This window comes from Carassius auratus, unplaced genomic scaffold, assembly GCF_003368295.1.
Source record: "Carassius auratus strain Wakin unplaced genomic scaffold, ASM336829v1 scaf_tig00217681, whole genome shotgun sequence".
Taxonomy (NCBI): domain Eukaryota; kingdom Metazoa; phylum Chordata; class Actinopteri; order Cypriniformes; family Cyprinidae; genus Carassius; species Carassius auratus.
In genome coordinates, this window is record NW_020529184.1 from 1 (window position 1) to 21543 (window position 21543).

A 21543-nucleotide genomic window follows, 5' to 3' on the forward strand; every position below is an offset into this window, starting at 1 on the left:
TTTCCCTATCATAGGTCACTTCGATGCTGCGGTGACGTCACCACGTATGGGAACACCTCTGGTGTGACGAATGTCTGAAGCCCTATACCATCCCGCCAATCCTATTGGCCAAATGGCGCATAGCACCACCCTGCGCATGCGCGAGCATGATATACCTGGGTGCAGCGCGCCATTTCGCTCAGATTTCATTCCTTCAGGAATAGCGAATCATCTGTGCCCTATCGTCTCGCGTTTCTCCAGCGATCTCTTCGAGCAGTGTTAACTCCTCTTCGCGGACGCGATGAGCTTTCGAAAATGTAAGGAGCCATGTACCAGGTACATCACGGCGGGGGACACTCATGACAGGTGCGTAGTATGTCTTGGTTTACATCACGCACAGGCGGCGCTTAGCGGCCTTCTTCCTGTCCCCATTGTGATGGCCTGCGGCTCAGAGTACTGCGCTCCAGGGTGGAAGTTTTCTCTAATGTCGCCCTCGAGTCTAACCCCCGTCAGGTCACCTCTGCGACTGCCGAGGCACCGCACGAGGCGAGGGCCTGGGGTGACACGTGCGACATGGATTTTGTGGACAGCGCAGCGCTGGAATATTCTCCACATCGCTCGCTCTCCCCTACCCTGCTGCAGAATAAAACTTATACTGAGCCCGTCGTCTTCTCTAATGAGGATTTACTTCCCACACCGGAGGCATGCACCGCCATCTCCTTCGGTTGTGGACGCTATGACGACGATGTTTTATCCACCGCGGCCTCGGGGTCTGAGGACTTCGCGACCGACACTAGCCCTCTTCCTCCTAGCGGACAGGAGAGGCGTGTTTCCCCCTCCTACAGTGAGCTGTTGGATGTGGTTTCTCGTGCGGTGGGTAAATTGGGGCTAGACTGGGAGGTTGACAAGGCCGAGGCCCAACCTTCTTCCAAGCTGGACGACCGTTTTTTAACCAGTCGGACACCTACACAGCCCCGGAGGCCTTTGCCTTTTTTCCCGGACCTCCACCAGGAGGTTTCGAGGTCCTGGAAACAGCCATTTTCGGCGCGGATTACTAACGCCGCGGCCGCGGATTTCGCCACCGTTTCTGATATGGCGAACCATGGCTATACTATGATGCCCCCGGTGGAAGAGACTCTCGCCGAACACCTTGCGCCTAGTTCGGCCGCGGCTTGGAAGTCTCGCCCCCTTCTTCCTTCGAAGGCGTGTCGAGTCACGTCTAGTTTGGTGGGTAAATCCTACATGGCGGCTGGTCAGGCGGCTGCGTCGCTCCACTCTATGGCGGTCCTTCAGGCCTACCAGCGGAGTTATTGAAGGAATTGGATGAAGGTGAGGGCATCACACCGGAGGCAGTTAAAGAACTGCGTAGAGCTACGGATTTGGCGCTACGCGCTACCAAACATACCGCTCGTGCAGTGGGCCGTACTATGGCCGGTTTGATTTCGGTTGAGCGCCACCTCTGGCTTAATCTCACCGATATTAAGGAGAAGGATAAATCTTTCCTTATGGATGCCCCTGTCTCCAGGGATGGATTGTTCGGTGAGGCTGTCACGTCAGTAGTGGAGAAGTTCAGGGCAGCGAAACAGCAATCAGCCGCTTTCCGCCAGCTGATTCCCCGCAGACCCAGGAGAGGTCGAACGCCGGCAAGCGCCCGCGCGTTCTCGCTCAACCTCCTCTCACCGCCAGCGAGCAGCCTCTCGAGAGGAACCTACACCCATGGCGCCTCCTCGTAAGGACTGGGGCCCTAGGGTTTTTCCTCCGGCGCACCAGCGTCAACGTAAGCGTTTGAACCTGACCTCGACGGCTAAAGCCTCTCGTTCTCGGGTGCCGAATAGCAGCTCCTGATCTTTTCTGCTGCTTGCCAGGGACTGTGCCCTCCGCTAGAGAGCGCTGTCGGACCGCTTTCGCGCATCCCACACTCTCATTGCAGTCCCCATGCTCAAACATTGATTGTCTCGCCGCTAACAGCGCCTCGAGCAACATTGGATCGAGCTGTAATGACAGACGCTCCCTCAGACACTCTGCGCAATCCTGCTTTCGGAGTTCGAGGGACGACTCAAGGACCCTACACAAACGGCCCGTTTATGACGGCTCACACAGCCGCCGCTTTTTCGCTAGCGGCAGAGCCCGATGTTCCATCTGTTGGCCTAATTCCTGCCGTGGACACGCTTCAGGATTATACTCAACGGAACGCAACGACTCCGGCGCATACGCTTCCCCGGTGCACGAACACCACGGGTTTTTCGTGTCCGGTCGTTTTAACGCGTATGACGGCGTTGCTGGGAGCGGAAGCTTTGAAACCGTTAATATTGTTTCGGGCCGCGTGGGAACGCTTGCCCGGCATTCCTCAATGGGTGTTACGCACGGTTTGTCACGGATACACCATTCAGTTTCGGAAAGGCCCGCCTCCTTTCCGCGGAATTCTTCCCACTACGGTGAAGTCTACGGAAATGGCGGTGCTGCGACAAGAAATGTCAGCTCTGCTGAGCAAAGGGGCTATAGAAGAAGTACACCCCTCTCAGATGGAGACAGGTTTTTACAGCCGTTATTTCGTGGTACCGAAAAAAGACGACCCATTCTGGATTTACGCCGTCTGAATCTTGCACTCAGACCGAGCAAATTCAAGGATGTTGACGGTGAAAAATATTCTGTCTCAGATCCGACCAAGCGATTGGTTTATTACGATCGAATCTGAAGGATGCGTATTTCCATATTCAGATCGTCAAGAGACACAGGAAGTTCCTCAGATTCGCTTTAGAGGGCAAAGCGTAATCAGTACCGCGTTCTTCCCTTTGGCTTGGCTTTAGCGCCCCGTACGTTCTCAAAGTGCATGGACGCAGCTCTGGCCCCGTTGCGGCTCCAGGGCGTTCGTGTGTTGAACTATTTGGACGATTGGCTGGTGATAGCGCAATCGCGGAACTCAAGCACACTCTCACCGAGATCTTGTGCTGAATCATTTAAACAGCCTGGGCTTACGAACAAATTTCAAGAAGAGTGTTTTAACTCCCTCTCAACGGATAACTTTTCTTGGAATAGATCTGGACTCTCGCGCGATGACAGCGAAGCTTTCTCTCCCGCGCGCTCAGTCGATTGCGTCATGCGTGCGGCACTTCAAAGCGGGTCGCACGGTGACGGTGAGATTGTGCCTCAGGCTCTTGGGTCTAATGGCAGCAGCATCCCCCGTGATTCGTCTGGGATTGCTTCAAATGCGCCCTTTTCAGTGGTGGACAAAAAGGCGGAATATTTCACCCCGTTGTCTCCCGCAATCGCACGATTTCGGTGACACGGCGGTGTGTGATGTCGCTGAAAATTTGGATGTCAACCGAATTTCTCCTGTCAGGAGTTCGATTGGGAATTTATGCTTTCCGAGAGACTGTCACGACGGACGCGTCTTTGACTGGTTGGGGAGCTGTGTGTCGAGGGCGACCAGCCCACGGAGTGTGGACAGCGGCTCAGCGCGGCTTGGCATATAAACAGACTGGAATTACTGGCAGTTTTTCTGGCTCTCCAGTATTTCTCGGATCTGCTGATCGGCCGTCATGTGCTACTCAGATCAGACAACACAGCGGTTGTGTCTTATCTGAACCATCAAGGAGGATTGCGCTCTCGCCCCCTGTGCAGGCTGGCGAGGCGTGTTCTTCTGTGGTCTCGGGACAAGTTTCTCTCGATCCGGGCCATTCATGTCCCCGGACGATTGAATTTCGGAGCGGATCTGCTATCCAGACAGGCTCTGGAACAGGGAGAATGGCGATTACACCCCCAGACGGTGGATCTTTTATGGCGGATATTCGGCAAAGCGAAAGTGGATTTATTCGCATCGAGCATGACTACGCATTGCCCGCTATGGTTCTCCCTACGCTCCCCATCGCCCCTGGGCGTGGATGCGTTAGCTCACAGCTGGCCCAAGACCAGTCTGTATGCTTTTCCTCCGATTCGTTTGATCCCAGCGGTATTATGCAGATTACGCCGGGACAGAGTGGAACAGCTGCTGCTGGTGGCTCCGCGATGGCACACGCAGCCGTGGTTTGCGGATCTGATCAGTCTGCTAGCGGGCTCTCCGTGGGAGATTTCCCATCAGACAGGATTTATTATCACAAGCACAGGGGCTGATTTGGCACCCGAGGCCAGATCTGTGGAAACTGTGGGCGTGGCCACTGAGCGGAGTGCGTTAGTATGTCCCGGTCTTTCTGCTGAAACTACTGAGACTATATTGAGTTCTAGAGCAGCTTCTACGAGACGCTTATATGCTTTCAAGTGGAGACTGTTTACAGCCTGGTGTGGTAATCATAATGTGGATCCAGTTTACTGCCCAGTGGCTTCAGTGCTGGAGTTCCTCCAGGAGCGTTTCTCGGATGGCGTTACACCAGCCACTTTAAAGGTTTACGTGGCAGCCATTTCAGCTTACCACGAATGCATAGGCGGTGCCTCTGTGGGGCGTCATCCATTAGTTTCTCGTTTCATACAGGGTGCGCGACGGCTGAGGCCTTTCCGCCCTGTGCGAGTTCCTTCATGGGATTTATCCATTGTGTTGTTAGGTTTATCAGGGCATCCGTTTGAGCCCTTGGAGACCGTATCGGATAAAATCCTGACATTGAAGACACTTCTTCTCATGGCTTTATCCTCCCTCAAGAGAGTTGGGGATTTACAGGCTCTTTCTGTTTCACCCTCATGCATGGAATTTGCACCAGGCTCTGTGAAGGTGCTGCTGCGGCCCAGGCCTAACTATGTTCCTAAGGTCGCATCTAACCCTTTTCGCTTTCAGCAAGTGGTTCTGGAAGCTTTTTCGCCTGCCAAGGCCGGGTCAGGAGATCTAAGTCTTTGCCCTGTGAGAGCTTTAAAGACTTATGTGGATCGCACAGCTCCTTGGCGTGGTTCTGACCAGCTGTTTGTCTGCTTTGGACATAAAAGTAAGGGCCATGCAGTTACAAAACAGCGCATGTCCCATTGGCTGGTGGAGGCGATTTCTTTGGCCTATGAGGCGCGCGGACTCGCTTCGCCCTTAGGGGTTAAGGCTCATTCCACTCGAGCTGTAGCTTCTTCTCAAGCTTTTCTCAGTGGCTCTTCTATGGATGATATCTGTGCTGCGGCAGGATGGTCCTCACCGAGCACTTTTATCAAATCCTACAGTCTGGATGTGAGGATGGCCCCTGGCTCCCGGGTTCTCTCCGCTTGAGCAGTTGCTTCCTCGGATCTCAGTTATCAGGTACGTCAGGCGTTTTGGTATATCGTTCCCATACGTGGTGACGTCACCGCAGCATCGAAGTGACCTATGATAGGGAACATCTCGGTTACGTATGTAACCTTGGTTCCCTGAATAGGGAACGAGATGCTGCGGTTCTGGCCGTTCCGTACCTTGATAACTCTTCATCTTCAGTCATGAAATCTGAGCGAAATGGCGCGCTGCACCCAGGTATATCATGCTCGCGCATGCGCAGGGTGGTGCTATGCGCCATTTGGCCAATAGGATTGGCGGGATGGTATAGGGCTTCAGACATTCGTCACACCAGAGGTGTTCCCATACGTGGTGACGTCACCGCAGCATCTCGTTCCCTATTCAGGGAACCAAGGTTACATACGTAACCGAGATGTTTGTGATGTGGCTGATAATGTTATTCTGAAATTCAATTTAGAAAATGCTGTAGTTTTTAATAACTCATTTAACTTATCTTAATATATCACTAATGAGATTTATGTTTTGAATATGCCTTAAATCTGTTATAGCCGTTTTATTTTCTGTAGATCTTTTAATTTGTTGCGAAGCAGCAATACTTAATAATATATCATATAAGAATATTATGTGACCATAATGTGTCTTTCCTTTGTTTACATCTGTGTAGTTTCAGATTTATCCACATAATATTAATGGAAAATCTGGAAAACAATACATCTTGGTTGTTTTAGCGATTTAAATTTTTTTTTCTTTAGTTTTTTTTTAAATTGCAAAATACAAAAATGACATTAATGAAATACATCTTCGCATATATATTACACAAAATAAAACTCAAAACAAGTATTAATGACGGTACATGAAAGATCTCATCAGATATCTTCAAAAAAAGAAATATTTTTTTTGGTATTAATTACTTTTAGAGATAAGTAAATGTTCTTCTTCACATTAGAAATCTATTAAAGTAGGTATTTTCTTAAGAAATCTTTCTTTGTGAAAATGGAACTTTGCCACAAGGATAAGAAAGTTAACAGTTGATTCTAAAGATTTGTTTTGGTTTTCAAAAAACCAAACATCCTTAATGTGTGAATTACAATTCACATTAACTTTAGAAAAACAACCAGAAACTTTACAGAAAAGTGATGAAACATTACATGAGATGGCAAATATCTTCACTTTCTTTTTACAGAAGGTACATATATCAGCTACATCACAAAATCTAGCCAAAAATGCTTTACAAGGGTATATATTATGCTAATTTTAGCGATTGAGCTGCAGACTTTGTTTCATGATGACGAAACCTGAATTACTCCTGTACCTACAGAGCAGTTTGTTTGTTTTTTATTATAACGAAATATTTTTAAACTGTAGTCTAATGGCCATTTTTATTTATTTTTATTCATTTTTAATATCTTAAGCATAAGTGTATTCAGTACAGTGTATTCAGATCACACCGTTCTGTGCTTCCCTGACTGAGCATCTTCCCGATTTGTAGATTATTTATTAAACTCATGTTTGACCTCAGATCAGTTTTTCACCTTTAATTAAATATTTCTGTGGGAAGGAGTGAGTAATATCAAATTTTTTATTGTTGTTGTTCTGCATTATTATGGGACTGTTGTATTTGAGTTGTAAGGTAGTTTGTTTTTGTAATGTTTTTGTAGTGCTTAACACTACGGATGCAGTATATTTTTGTCCACAGTTGATTTCATTGGCGCTGTTTCACTTTTTCCGTGACGGAAAGCATTTTCAATGCTGCGATGAAGTAATCGCTATGGGAAGACCTCCGGTGTGACGAATGTCTGAAGCCCTTTTAATGTCACTCAAATATAAAATAGCGAACTTACTGCTATAAAATCCCTGTTGCTCTACTCCCTGCCTGGATTAAGTATTTCTCAAGTTAATTAAACATCATGATTTTAGGACGTTAAGTTGTGCACTCTACTTTTTGCCACTTAGAGCTACCATTAATTTGCCCGATTAATTAGCCATTCAGGCTACCAACACTATTTGCATAACTAATCATTATTTTGAACTGATTTTGACCGTTTTCAGTGCCTTAGCTCTGGAGATCGAGAGGATAGCCCTAAAGCCATTGGTACAGGGTCTATGTTGACATCCAAGTCCCCACTCTGTGGTTTGTGCTGGCATGCCTGATTTTAGTATCTGTTCCTGTTTCAGATGATTTTCCAGCAACTCTGGGCCTCATGAGGGAGGATCAGGCTGGTTACACCATCCAGCTTCTTTGGGTTGATACGATTTGCATCACCTAACCTTGTGTCTGGGGTAAGCAATATCAAGATGCTGACGCAGAAGTTCATCCTATCTCTATCTGAACCGGAGATTGGTTCATGACCATCAATCTAAGGATGTGTACTTCTGAATCCAGATTGTCAAGAGACACAGGAATTCCTCAGGTTTACTTTTGTAATAAAGCTTGCCAATACTTGTCACATTAGGTCAAGACAACATAAGGACTGACAACACCGCTGTGGTCACATACGTTGGTCAGAGAAGATTACTCTCTCACCCCCTGTGCAGGTCAGTGAGACATGTTCTTTGGATGCAGACCAGGTTCCTATTGATCAGAGCTGTTCATGGCCCGGGTCACCTGAGTTTGGAGGCTGGAGGATGGAGATTGCGCCCTCAGGTGGGTGAGTCTCATATGGCAGAGGTTCGGCCGAGTAGAAGTGGATTTGTTTAATTAGAGCATGTGCTTTGCCCGCTTTGGTTCCCTTGTCTCCTCCGTCACCTCTGGGTGTGGACACTCTAGCCCAAGAATGCCCCAGGACCAGACTTATGCCTTCCCGTCGACCCACTTGCTTCTAAACTATTCTGTTCAGAGTAAGGTTGGTTAGAGTGAACATTGTTGCTGGTGGTGCCATTTGGCTCACTCGTACGTGGTTCTCAGAATTGATCAGTCTGTTAGCCGACTAGGTAACCCTCAAACATGACCTGGAAATCCCTATCAGGATTTGTGTAACTAATGGGTATGACCCTAAGTGGAGTTTTAATGTGTTCCGGTCTCTTGGCAGAGATTACAAACACTATTCTTAATTCTGGGCTCCCAGAAGAGGTGTTTCAACGGGATGTCACCTTCCCTTTTCATGCAGGGACGAGAAGGCTTAGGCCTTTCTGCCCTGCACAGATTCCTTTTTGGGACTTATTTTTTGGTTGGAAGGTCTGGCAAATAAATTTGCGTGATAGTATTAGGGCTTCAAACATTTGTCACACTAGAGGTGTTCCCATAGCGATGACGTCATCGCAGCATCTCATTCCCTATTCAGGGAACCAAGGTTACATAAGTAACCAAAATGTTTTCAAGTATATCTGAAGTCTTTGGTGGCACAGATTATGTCATATATTAGAGGCATTTCCTTAATCACATGTCGAAAATAAAAAGATTGTTTCTCCCCGTCGGGGAATCGAACCCCGGTCTTCCGCGTGACAGGCGGAGATACTGTCCACTATACTAACGAGGAAACAACTGGTAGTTTAAGGCAGGATATGGGACTTTTACTTTGCTTGTTGGTGTTCCATGCATATGAAGGATACTGTATGAAGGTCTCACTTCTGCCTCAGGCTACCAGTTGTTTCCTTGTTAGTATAGTGGACGGTATCTCTGCCTGTCACGTGGAAGTGGGACTTTTATACAGTATTTTTCATGTGCATGGAACACCAACAAGCAAAGTAAAAGTCCCATATCCTGCCTTAAACTACCAGTTGTTTCCTCGTTAGTATAGTGGACAGTATCTCCGCCTGTCACGCGGAAGACCGGGGTTCGATTCCCCGACGGGGAGAAAAAATCTTTTATCTTATAAAATTTTGTATTTATCTCTAGTGGTTGAAACCCTTCTCCTTCCCAGGAAATGACTGACAGACTTTGTGCCACCAAAGACTTCAGATATACTTGAAAATTCCGCCACGGAAAAAGTGACAGCACCTATGAAATCAATGTGTGGACAAACAAATACTGCATCCATAGTGTAAAGCACTACGAATTGGAAAAGTTAAAGGAAGTTAAGCTTAACCTCTTGTGACCTTTTTATACAGTCTATGCTTGTGACCAGATAGTTGTAATTCACTGACTCATTTCAGCGACTTGCCAAAGAGTGGAAATGATGTTACAACCAATCAAATTTTAATGCTTTTTTTGTTTATTTGTTTGCCTTTTTCTTTTCAAGGAGCTTTGTTCTTTTTATAGAACAAAATAACATTTAACAATACATTACAGCTGCAAAGTATTTTAAATTGTGTCTTGCCCTTTTGGATTACAAAGCAAAGTATTATGAATATATTATTTATATTTAAATAAACAGTAAAATAATAGTAGTATAACATTTTATGGTTATAATAAAAGCATGAATGTTTATATTAAATAATTTAAAGTAAATAAGCGGCATTTAAATTTAACTCAAACTTAATATTCAAGGATTGAATGAAAATTGATTGAGTGATGGAATAATTTAAGTCACATTTAAGATAAATTATCAATTAAGTTTTTCCAAAACCACAGAAAGAGGTTCATTCACTTTTCGCTGCATCCAACATTTAAGGCCATGATTTTATGAATTTTAAGACTTTGTGTAACTTACAACTTTAAGGCATTATTTTGTGTAAGGGTAAAGTAAGACATTTTAAGACTTTAAAACCTGCAGGAACCTGCAGTGTTGTTTATGTGTCAAATATTCACCTGCATCTGACTGAGGGCAAGGGCACAGGAAGTGAGGAAACTTGGTGCTCCCTACAAGAACAACAAAACAGCAATAACAACAAAACAGCAATATTACAAAAAGCAATAATTCTACTACAGACACAAATAAACACACACACAAATACATACAAACGTATATATACAGTATACAGTTAGCTAGCTTTGCCAGTAAAGCTAGCTTTTTTATTAGTATTTATTGGAACAATGACACACAATGTTTGTAAAGAATTTTTATATTATTCCAGATGAAATAAAGATGCAGAGAAAAATTATGCTTTATATATTTATGACCGAGATAAAAGCACTTGTCTGTGGAAAGCAAATAACTTAGCTGGAATTTTATATATAAAAATTATATTATAATTAAACATCAAAACAAAACTAATACCACCAATATTTGAGAAAAAAAGAAGAAGAAAAAAACATAATGAGGGATAAAATTCCAGACAGAAGTGTTTTTTATGCTTAAATTAATATTGAAAGTTCACATTGCTGTTGCAGATTAAATATAACACGGATAACAATAAATAAATATTTTTTACCAGGTTAAATGTTGATTAGTGTCTCAAACCCATGTAAACTTGTAAACCTTTCTACCTAACCGTCGATCGCGCCTATCCGCCACGTTTGTAGTTTTTCGTAACACGTTTTTATTCGTGTTTGTAGTTCTGGAGCGAATCCTTCGCCAAAGCGCAATGGATTGTGGGCAATTTTAGCCATTAGAGTGTGCATGGATCCACATTCAATAGTAGACCATCCGGGGACTTTTGTCACACTCTTTTCAGCATACCACGTTTAAGGAAACACCTATTCTAATCTCACATACTATTTAGGATGGATACTATGAACACTGAGACGCAGGGTAGCTGATTCCTTGAGCGTGATGACGAATCCGGAAGTAAGCTCTCTTACCCACAATGCAATGGGGTGCGGTTAAAAATCAACGTGTTTTTAATTTTATAAACGCATACAATCTAATTTGCTATGCCGTTTAAATGGCATAATCATTTAACGTTATTACACGTTATTACATTTTTTGTAATATATTGTAGTACTGATGTCAGTCATGTTCTCACCGTTCTTGTGGAATGTGTTCCTGTCGCTCGAGTACGTACTGAAGCTCTCTTAAAGCTAGTACACTCATGTTTCTCTTCAGATCGTATAAATCTTTCGCCTTTTACTAAAGATTTCCGTGGGGAGGAACACAATGAGTATAAACTAATTTTTTGATGCCCTGCTTTACTGCGGGGCTTCCTTACAATGTTGAATATCAGAAATATCTCTATATTTTAAAGGACTTTGTTCATGTCTTAACGATTAGTAGTTCGGTTGATTTTGAATGTTAGCACCATGACCGGAGTTTGCTTATCAATTAACCAAACGATTTTTTTTTTCCCGAGTCACATTAAAGATTCGTTCAATATGAATGAGTCGTTCAAGAACGACCGTCACTATTCAATAATATGACAGTGCCCTCTTTTGGTCAGCTATATTTATGTCCGTCTAAAAGTGTACATTTTTATTCTTTTTTTTTTTTTCCTAAATATTATTTAAAAGTACATTAAGAAAAACCGGATGGGTTGCTTCATTACAGATTCTTGTAAGTTACTATCATACAACAAATAATGAGTGTTAAATGTTGAACAGATTGTGGTGCTCACCGTTCTTGTGGACTGTGTTCCTGTCGATCGAGTACGTACTGCTGCTCTCTCTCAAAACTAGTACACTCATGTTTCTCTTCAGTTCGTATAAATCTTTCGCCTTTTACTAAAGATTTCCGTGGGGAGGAACACAATGAGTATAAACTAATTTTTTGATACTCTGCTGTAATGGCGGTGTGGTTCATACATGTTAAAAATTAGACGTGCTTCTTAGGGAATGTTCATTTTGATAGATTGTTGTTTCATTGATACAGAACGTAGCTGGAATTACTAAAAGTCAAAAGTCAATATTCCGTAATGTTGCATTATGTTTTTTTTCTTCTAAACAAAGACAATACATTTATAGAATGTCTGTCCAGATACGAGCTCACGTTCAGTTTAGAGTTCAGAAGAGAACATTGTCTTTGTATTCAATAATGAGATGGTGTAGTAAAGGGGTAGTAGCTGAGTAGCATCTGCCTGCAAAACCGGAGGCTGCATTTCTAGGACCCTAGGTTTTGAGTGACAACGCCACCTACTGCATTAGAGGACCAGCGAAGATGGATGACAATCAGAGTGTGTGCACATTCTTATTTGTTCAACATTAAAAACAATTGCGATGCATTTCAGGTTGATTACTCATTGTTTTAACATTTTAATTATGTTAAAATAATCGTAATGTTTTAACTGTCATGAGTACATCTCTTCTTTTTGACATGGTTTTATAATGTTGATTGACACATATGATATTTTAATTGTCAGAAATTATTTGTATTTTTTTTATTGTGTAGAGATCTTGGTCAGAAAATTGATCCTGGTCGCTGAACTGAGAAAACTGGGCATGATACTTTGCTGAATAATATATTGCATAATTAAATATTTCAATGAAATATGATTGCCCATAATCTGCTTTTCATATACAAGACGCGATAAAGAGCACAGCAGCTGATGTTTTATGTATCACTAATATTACCTTTTATTGCCAGATCTGTGGAGATGACTGGGATTTTTATGCTTATGGCGATAACACTTTTTCTGTTAACCCAGCAGTGATTTATTCTTCTTTTACTATTTCAGTGAAGTGGAAGAATGTAATAGGGTGATAAAAAACAACTGAGAAAAAGAGTTGAGAGCATCCAGGTGGCAGGTATGCTGCTGCAAACATCACAATGTGCACTTTAATATATTTAAAGATCATGAAAAGTCATGTCAATAATTTGTTATTTCTATTCAGATTTCTTGCATCTATATTATTATTTTATCTCAGTTCAGATGGGCTTTATTGACATAAATGTTTCAAGAACCTTTGTTCCCACAACATACAAATAAAAGTTTCCAAATCTTTCAACAACATGCAATAACAGTATTATGAACATTGGTATGAATATTTTTATAATTATATTGTATTGTATATGTGTGTGTGCTCTGTGGTCACTGAGATATTTTAAATATGAAATCTAAAATTAGAGAGTAGAACATGTTCAACTAAATGTTCCTCATTTCGTTCACTTCTCTCTCTTAGGAGTCGGTGAAGACATTGTGTTTCTATGTTGTTCATGTCATGAACTAATTTGTTTTTGTGTGTGTTCAAGTTCAACTGTTGTAATATATTATTTTATAAAATATACACTATCTTAAATCTACCCCAGAGACATCCTTGTGTGTTCCCTCTGTACTTGAAAATAAACTAGTTACTGATATTCCTTGTTTATTATATTGAGTTATTAGATTATGACACTTAGACCGAATAATTACTCAACATTCCTAGGAACCAGGTTTAATTGCAATAAAGAAAGTAGTATTTGAGTAAAATAAACCTTTGAGAAAAACAACTATAAAAATCTTTAAGTTGTTAAAACTGGGTAAAAATACTGCCTTGTAGCACTTTTCTATTTTCCATTTTTTCCATTTCCAGGATCCTGGATGTGCGTTCCTGGGACTGCGGCTTTCAGAAAAAAAAACTAGGGTCCTAGAAATGCGTTCCTGTAAGTGCCCTCAACAAGTAGGGAAGTAGGGCTAAAAGTGGGTTAGGTGTTGAACAGATTGTGGTGCTCACCGTTCTTGTGGAGTGTGTTCCTGTCGCTCGAGTACGTACTGCTGCTCTCTCGAAGCTAGTACACTCATGTTTCTCTTCAGATCGTATAAATCTTTCGCCTTTTACTAAAGATTTCCGTGGGGAGGAACACAATGAGTATAAATTAATTTTTTGATGCCCTGTTTAACTGCGGGGTTTCCTCATAATGTTGAATATTAGAAATCTCGTATTACTTAATACGTGAATGTTCACGTTTAAGCGGATGGTAGTCCAGTTGGTCTTGAAGTTGGACAGAACTTATGACTGGAATTGGATTTTCTGCAATGAAGAATTTCATTTTGCTCTTTTCCCATTAAAACATTAAAAATAGAATTGACAAGTCATAAATGTCTGTCAAAATACAAGCTCGCTCTCTGTTTAAAGTTCGTTTAGGAGTCATTTTCTTTGTATTCAATACTAGTGATATGGAGTTCGGATCATTTTACCGACTCGATCGGATCTTTAAGTCTCGTCGTTCAGCAAAATGATCGAATCTTTTTACGAATAATTTCGTTCATTTTATCAACTATAATTAAACATATTACGTGTTACTTCCCTAACGTCTACTAGTAATTATACGCAAACGTTGATCACATTACAAACAAAACAAAACTATAATGCTATAATAAACAGAAAAAATGAATTAATTGCTTACTTGGTTCTTCAGTCTCTGATTAGCTCACCTCACGTCCTCAGGTTTGAGTTAACTAATGCAGTCTGAGCCGGAAAGATAATTGATTAGTTCATCTCATGATTCTTTTGGTTTGAGTCGTTCCTTTATCACGTGACAAACCGATAATCTTTGACCATAGAATGGAGTTATTACCTTTGTTACAACATTCAGTGTATAGAAAATAACCATCATGACAGTAATTCATACATTTATAAACTGTAAGAAGTAAAAAGCTACAATTAGAGTCCAGAAACGCAGTCTGTAAGAGTAAATAATAATTATGATGATGATAGTAACAATGACTATGCACCCGAAACTTGTAAATTAATTTGTCTATCCAAATAGTGTCACATGACAATAGAACAAACAATAGGTTAAAGCTGGTTATATAGGCTAGTCTTTTTATTATTATTATTATGAAACAATACAAACATTAAAACATTAAAGCAGTACACTTAAAAACATAAAGACAACAAAAACAAATAATAATATTAATAGAATACACAGATTTGTTGCCAGTCTATGGTGTTTTAATAAAGTGTCTTGTCTATGGTCAAAGCTTATGGGTTTGTCACTTGATAAAGGAACGACTCAAACTCGAAGAATCATGAGATGAACTAATCAATTTTCTTTCCGGCTCAGACTGCATTGACTGAAACAGGTGAACTACTAAACTAATTCCAGTACAGCCTATAGATTCTTGCGCATGCGTGACTGAACGAATCACTCCCGAGACGACTCGTTCTTCCCGAGTCACATTAAAGATTAGTTCAGAGTCGTTCAAGAACGACCGTCACTATTCAATAATAAGACAGTGCCCTCTTTTGGTCAGCTTTATCTATGTCCGTCTAAAGTGTAAATGTCCAGTGGCAACCTCTCGCTCTCTCTAGTGAAGCCAATAAGGAAGTGACTAAAACTACAATTTATCGACTGGCCGCTTGAGGCTGGCTGCAAAAGGGAGTCAGTCCCATAGACTCCCCATGTTAAAATGCCCAACTTTACAGCAGAAAAAAACATGTTTACAGCCTGGTTCAACAAATGATTTTGGTCGATATTGCTAATTTTGCCCTTCATGACAACTGTGAGGGGGGTGACTTTTTTTTATAACTCAATCCGTTTAAATTATATTAAGCCTTAAAGTTCTGCATAATTAAGGGCGTGGCCACTTGAGTGATAGGTGGATTGCCGCTGCTCACAATGCCGTCGCGATAGGTGGGCGTGGCTTCAGCAATCAGCTCCCGCCTTTCTGCCCATTTTCGATTATCCGAGAGAGTCGCGCGGTGACACGCTGCCAAGATGGCGACGGCCCGCTCTGCACACTTTAGGCTTCAAAACCGCTATTGAGGATTCTATGGGTGACGTCACGGACACTACGTCCAAATTTTTTTAGTCTATGGTAAATGTTTATTCTTTTTTTTTTTTCTTTTTTTTTTTTACATAAATATTATTTAAAAGTACAAAAAGAAAAACCGGATGGGTTGCTTTGTTACAGATTATTGTAAGTAACTATCATACAACAAATAATGAGTGTAAAGTAGTATTTGAGTAAAATAAACCTTTGGAAAAAAAACCTCTTTATGTTGTTAAAACTGGGTGAAAATACTGCCTTGTAGCACTTTCCTATTTCCCATTTTTTCCATTTCCAGGATCCTGGATGTGCGTTCCTGGGACTGCGGTTCTCAGAACCGGTAGGTGGCGCTGTCACAAAAAAAAACTGGGGTCCTACAAATGCGTTCCTGTTAGTGCCCTAAACAAGTAGGGAAGTAGGGCTAAAATTGAACAGATTGTGTTGCTCACCGTTTTTGTGGAGTGTGTTCCTGTCGCTCGAGTACGTACTGCTGCTCTCTCAAAGCTAGTACACTCATGTTTCCCTTCAGATCGTATAAATCTTTCGCCTTTTACTAAAGATTTCCGTGGAGAGGAACATAATGAGTATAAACAAATTTTTTGATGCCCTGTTTATCTGCGGGGCTTCCTCATAATGTTGAATATCAGAAATATCGTATTACTTAATACGTGAAGGTTCACGTTTAAGCGGATGGTAGTCCAGTTGGTCTTGAAGTTGGACAGACCTCATGACTGGAATTGGATTTTCTGCAATGAAGAATTTCACTTTGCTCTTTTCCCATTAAAACATTAAAAATAGAATTGACAAGTCATAAATGTCTGTCAAAATACAAGCTCGCTCTCTGTTTAAAGTTCGTGTAGGAGTCATTTTCTTTGTATTCAATACTAGTGATATGGAGTTCGGATCATTTTACCGACTCGATCGGATCTTTGAGTCTCGTTGTTCAGCAAAATGGTCGAATCTTTTTACGAATCATTTCGTTCATTTTATCAACTATAATTAAACATATTACGTGTTACTTCCCTAACGTCTACTAGTAATTATACGCAAACGTTGATCACATTACAAACAAAACAAAACTATAATGCTATAATAAACAGAAAAAATGAATTAATTGCTTACTTGGTTCTTCAGTCTCTGATTAGCTCACCTCACGTCCTCAGGTTTGAGTTAACTAATGCAGTCTGAGCCGGAAAGATAATTGATTAGTTCATCTCATGATTCTTTTGATTTGAGTCGTTCCTTTATCACGTGACAAACCGATAATCTTTGACCATAGAATGGAGTTATTACCTTTGTTACAACATTCAGTGTATAGAAAATAACCATCATGACAGTAATTCATACATTTATAAACTGTAAGAAGTAAAAAGCTACAATTAGAGTCCAGAAACGCAGTCTGTAAGAGTAAATAATAATTATGATGATGATAGTAACAATGACTATGCACCCGAAACTTGTAAATTAATTTGTCTATCCAAATAGTGTCACATGACAATAGAACAAACAATAGGTTAAAGCTGGTTATATAGGCTAGTCTTTTTATTATTATTATTATGAAACAATACAAACATTAAAACATTAAAGCAGTACACTTAAAAACATAAAGACAACAAAAACAAATAATAATATTAATAGAATACACAGATTTGTTGCCAGTCTATGGTGTTTTAATAAAGTGTCTTGTCTATGGTCAAAGCTTATGGGTTTGTCACTTGATAAAGGAACGACTCAAACCCGAAGAATCATGAGATGAACTAATCAATTTTCTTTCCGGCTCAGACTGCATTGACTGAAACAGGTGAACTACTAAACTAATTCCAGTACAGCCTATAGATTCTTGCGCATGCGTGACTGAACGAATCACTCCCGAGACGACTCGTTCTTCCCGAGTCACATTAAAGATTCGTTCAAAATTAATGAGTCGTTCAAGAACGACCGTCACTATTCAATAATAAGACAGTGCCCTCTTTTGGTCAGCTTTATCTATGTCCGTCTAAAGTGTAAATGTCCAGTGGCAACCTCTCGCTCTCTCTAGTGAAGCCAAAGTGACTAAAACTACAATTTATCGACTGGCCGCTTGAGGCTGGCTGCAAAAGGGAGTCAGTCCCATAGACTCCCCATGTTAAAATGCCCAACTTTACAGCAGAAAAAAAACATGTTTACAGCCTGGTTCAACAAATGATTTTGGTCGATATTGCTAATTTTGCCCTTCATGACAACTGTGAGGGGCGTGAATTTTTTTTATAACTCATCCGTTTAAATTATATTAAGCCTTAAAGTTCTGCATAATTAAGGGCGTGGCCACTTAAGTGACAGGTGGATTGCCGCTGCTGACAATGCCGTCGCGATAGGTGGGCGTGGCTTCAGCAATCAGCTCCCGCCTTTCTGCCCATTTTCGATTATCCGAGAGAGTCGCGCGGTGACACGCTGCCAAGATGGCGACGGCCCGCTCTGCACACTTTAGGCTTCAAAACCTTTTTATTTTTTATTTTTTATTAAACAATACAATACAATATCACGTAGAGGTAACAGCATAGTATAACATCAAATACAATTACAGTCTATATCAAACCTTAAGGGGATCCACAATACATTTAAGGCAAAAGATAGTCAATAAATAAAATTACAATACAAGAAACACTGACATGTCTGATGAAATTTTCAGGGCACAACCATTTTTAAGTAGTCTCAATGAGGAGTAGAATATTTTAAATTAGTTCATGAAATGTTCAAAACAGGGGCGAGGGTCTTTCCACTTACAACAATGAATATGATATTTAGCAAGTAAGAAAACAATATTCACAATGTCTGATATTGAATTATCTAAACCATCAACATAAAACAGGATATGGTTGATGTTAAATACAGGGATGTTTAACATTTTTAAATTCAGCCAGTTTCTTACATCACTCCAGAACCGGCATGAAATGGAGCAAGTGAAAAATAAGTGTTCTAGAGATTCATCAGTAAAATCACAAAAGGCACAACCCGCCTTATCAAATTTAAATCGCTTATCAAGAAAATTGGAAACTGGATAAATCTTATGACAAATTTTGAAATGTGTCTCTTTAACTTTAGGGGGATTGGCCATTTCACATATTTAGAGAAGGCTTTTTCCCTCATATAAAAAGAGTTAACAAGCACATTGTTTTTATTATAATCATAGAACAATCTAGATTTAAAAGCATCTGTAACAATTCTATTATTGAATTTTTTATCTACTAAATTATGATGACCAATTACTAGATTTGGCAATACTGGAGTGACATCAGAGTAAGTCAAAGTATTCTGGATTAGTTGGATCAAGGCTATAGGAATAGCTTTACAAATTCTTTGAAACTCTCTGAGAGTACAGTTTATATTAAAACGTTCAACAAAACTGGTGTAATCCAACAGAATACCTTTACAATCCATCAAGTCAGTTACAAAAAGAATTCCCTTGTCGAACCAATCAGCTTTAAATAATGATTTTCTATTTATAAGAATTGTTCTATTGTTCCACAGAACTGAACTGTGTGGAGTAAAGTTATGTGTGAAAATCATTTTCCAAAAGTATTTGACTATGAAATTTAGACAGTGCAAGTGGAATCTTATTAATATGAAAGTCACATCTCAGTAGAAAATCAATACCACCAAGCTTTCCAAAAATAGCCCTAGGTATGTGAAACCACATAGAGTTGGAATAAGCAAAAAAAAAATTTTAACCACTTGATTCTAAATGAGCCTATCAAGGCTTCAAAATCTAAGGCTTTTAATCCACCATTTATATACTCTTTAACTATCTGGGACCTTTTTAAATAATGTGTCTTATTTCTCCACAGAAATTGAAAAATTATTGAGTTGGCCTTCCTAATATTTCTGTCAGAAATAAACAAGGAGTGACAAGGATATATTAACTTAGACACACCATCAGCTTTAGATAAAATAACTCTCCCAAATACTGTGAGGTCTCTGGTCAGCCAGTGACTTAGAGATTTTTTCATCTCAGCGATACGTTTCTCAATGTTAATCTCCTCTATCCTACGAACACTCTTAGATATTGTTAAACCCAAATATTTTACCTCGGTCTGGACATTAATTGAGGCAATAGAGCTCTCAGGACAAGAGTGTATAGGCAACAGTACACATTTATTAATATTGAGAGACAAACCTGAGGCAACAGAAAAAGTATTAATTAGTTTTAATGCAATATCAACCATGCTTTTATCTTTTAGAAAAATTGCAGTATCGTCTGCAAATTGACTAATCTTAAATTCCTTATCAAAAATCTTAATGCCTTGTAAATTTAAATCATTAACAATAGCCAAAGTGAGCATCTGGGTAGTTAAAATAAATAATTTTGGAGATATGGGACATCCTTGGCGAATTCCTCTAGACATCTTGAAGCTAGGAGTGATTTCAGATCCCAGAGATACCGAACTACTTATATCAGAATAAAATTTTTTAATTATATTACAAAATTTATCTCCAAAACCTAAACTTTTTAAGACTTCTATAATGAAGCAATGCTCAAGCGAATCGAACGCTTTATAAAAATCAAGGAATAATATTAAACTCTCCTTATCTAATAGATGGCTATAATCCAACATATCAAGAATCAATCTTGAATGAAAATGTATATTCCTTCCTTTTATAAAGGCAGATTGACATTCACTAATGACATTTGTCAAGCCACTGTTCAGGCGATTAGCATAAACACTTTAGGCTTCAAAACCGCTTTTGAGGATTCTATGGGTGACGTCACGGACACTACGTCCATATTTTTTTACAGTCTATGGTAAATTTTTATTCTTTTTTTTTTTCTTTTTTTTTTTTTACCTAAATATTATTTAAAAGTACAAAAAGAAAAACCGGATGGGTTGCTTTATTACAGATTATTGTAAGTAACTATCATGCAACAAATAATGAGTGTAAAGTAGTATTTGAGTAAAATAAACCTTTGGAAAAAAAAACTCTTTAAGTTGTTAAAACTGGGTGAAAATACTGCCTTGTAGCACTTTTCTATTTTCCGTTTTTTCCATTTCCAGGATCCTGGATGTGCGTTCCTGGGACTGCGGCTCTCAGAACCGGTAGGTGGCGCTGTCACAAAAAAACTAGGGGTCCTAGAAATGCGTTCCTGTAAGTGCCCTCAACAAGTAGGGAAGTAGGGCTAAAATTGGAAACAGATTGTGTTGCTCACCGTTTTTGTGGAGTGTGTTCCTGTCGGTCGAGTACTTACTGCTGCTCTCTCGAAGTTAGTACACTCAATGTTTCTCTTCAGATCGTATAAATCTTTCCGCCTTTTACTAAAGATTTCCGTGGGGAGGAACACAATGAGTATAAAACAAATTTTTTGATGCCCTACTTAACTGCGGGGCTTCGCAAAGCAGTTAAATGACAGAAATATAACTTATTTAAGTTGATATGTGGGGAATTGACTTTAAAAATAAAGTTGGGGAGTGATCCTTTGCTATGACAAAATACACTAACACGTAGTCTCTGACGTAGATCGAATGCTTTATTTTGTATTTAAAAGCGGCCCGCAAAGCCAAACAAACTTGTTGATCTCGTTGCAGACTAAACCACAAGGAGAGTAACGTTATAAGTTAACCTCATTAAATATTGTTGTGGACGAAATATTAAGATCCTTTACTTAAAATGAAACAATCTCAGACACCTTGGTCCACGTAATCACTTTAAATTTATTATTTATGTCCCTGTACGCAAACAGCGACACATCATAGATTATTGCAAACGCGAAACAGCAATAATCGAACTGTCCTTCATTGTTTCTTGGGAACTAATGTAGTCGGAGCTGTGTTCTTCTCTGGAATCCTCTCAAGCGGTGGACTTCTACGTTCCGATTGGGTTTGCTGCCCAACCGCGTCATAGCTAATTACCATAAAGTTGAATGATTTCAACTCGCCTCGACGCTCTCAACGGTCAAGTAGCGCCGTGCCGCTCCT

General features: G+C 40.4%; 7 non-coding genes across 7 annotated transcripts; 6 read left to right on the forward strand and 1 right to left on the reverse strand.

Moving 5' to 3' along the window:
* Positions 1–8556: 8556 nt before the first annotated feature.
* trnad-guc (transfer RNA aspartic acid (anticodon GUC)) lies at positions 8557–8628 on the reverse strand. The gene has a single exon. It is a non-coding gene; the product is annotated as a tRNA-Asp (tRNA).
* Positions 8629–8874: 246 nt separating this feature from the next.
* trnad-guc (transfer RNA aspartic acid (anticodon GUC)) lies at positions 8875–8946 on the forward strand. The gene has a single exon. It is a non-coding gene; the product is annotated as a tRNA-Asp (tRNA).
* A 2050-nt stretch (positions 8947–10996) lies between these two features.
* On the forward strand, positions 10997–11112 carry LOC113102080 (U5 spliceosomal RNA). Its single transcript, XR_003290616.1, has one exon. It is a non-coding gene; the product is annotated as a U5 spliceosomal RNA (small nuclear RNA).
* Positions 11113–11583: 471 nt separating this feature from the next.
* On the forward strand, positions 11584–11699 carry LOC113102083 (U5 spliceosomal RNA). The gene has a single exon (XR_003290619.1). It is a non-coding gene; the product is annotated as a U5 spliceosomal RNA (small nuclear RNA).
* Positions 11700–13616: 1917 nt separating this feature from the next.
* LOC113102082 (U5 spliceosomal RNA) lies at positions 13617–13732 on the forward strand. Its single transcript, XR_003290618.1, has one exon. It is a non-coding gene; the product is annotated as a U5 spliceosomal RNA (small nuclear RNA).
* A 2372-nt stretch (positions 13733–16104) lies between these two features.
* LOC113102081 (U5 spliceosomal RNA) lies at positions 16105–16220 on the forward strand. Its single transcript, XR_003290617.1, has one exon. It is a non-coding gene; the product is annotated as a U5 spliceosomal RNA (small nuclear RNA).
* A 4617-nt stretch (positions 16221–20837) lies between these two features.
* On the forward strand, positions 20838–20956 carry LOC113102084 (U5 spliceosomal RNA). Its single transcript, XR_003290620.1, has one exon. It is a non-coding gene; the product is annotated as a U5 spliceosomal RNA (small nuclear RNA).
* Positions 20957–21543: the final 587 nt, after the last annotated feature.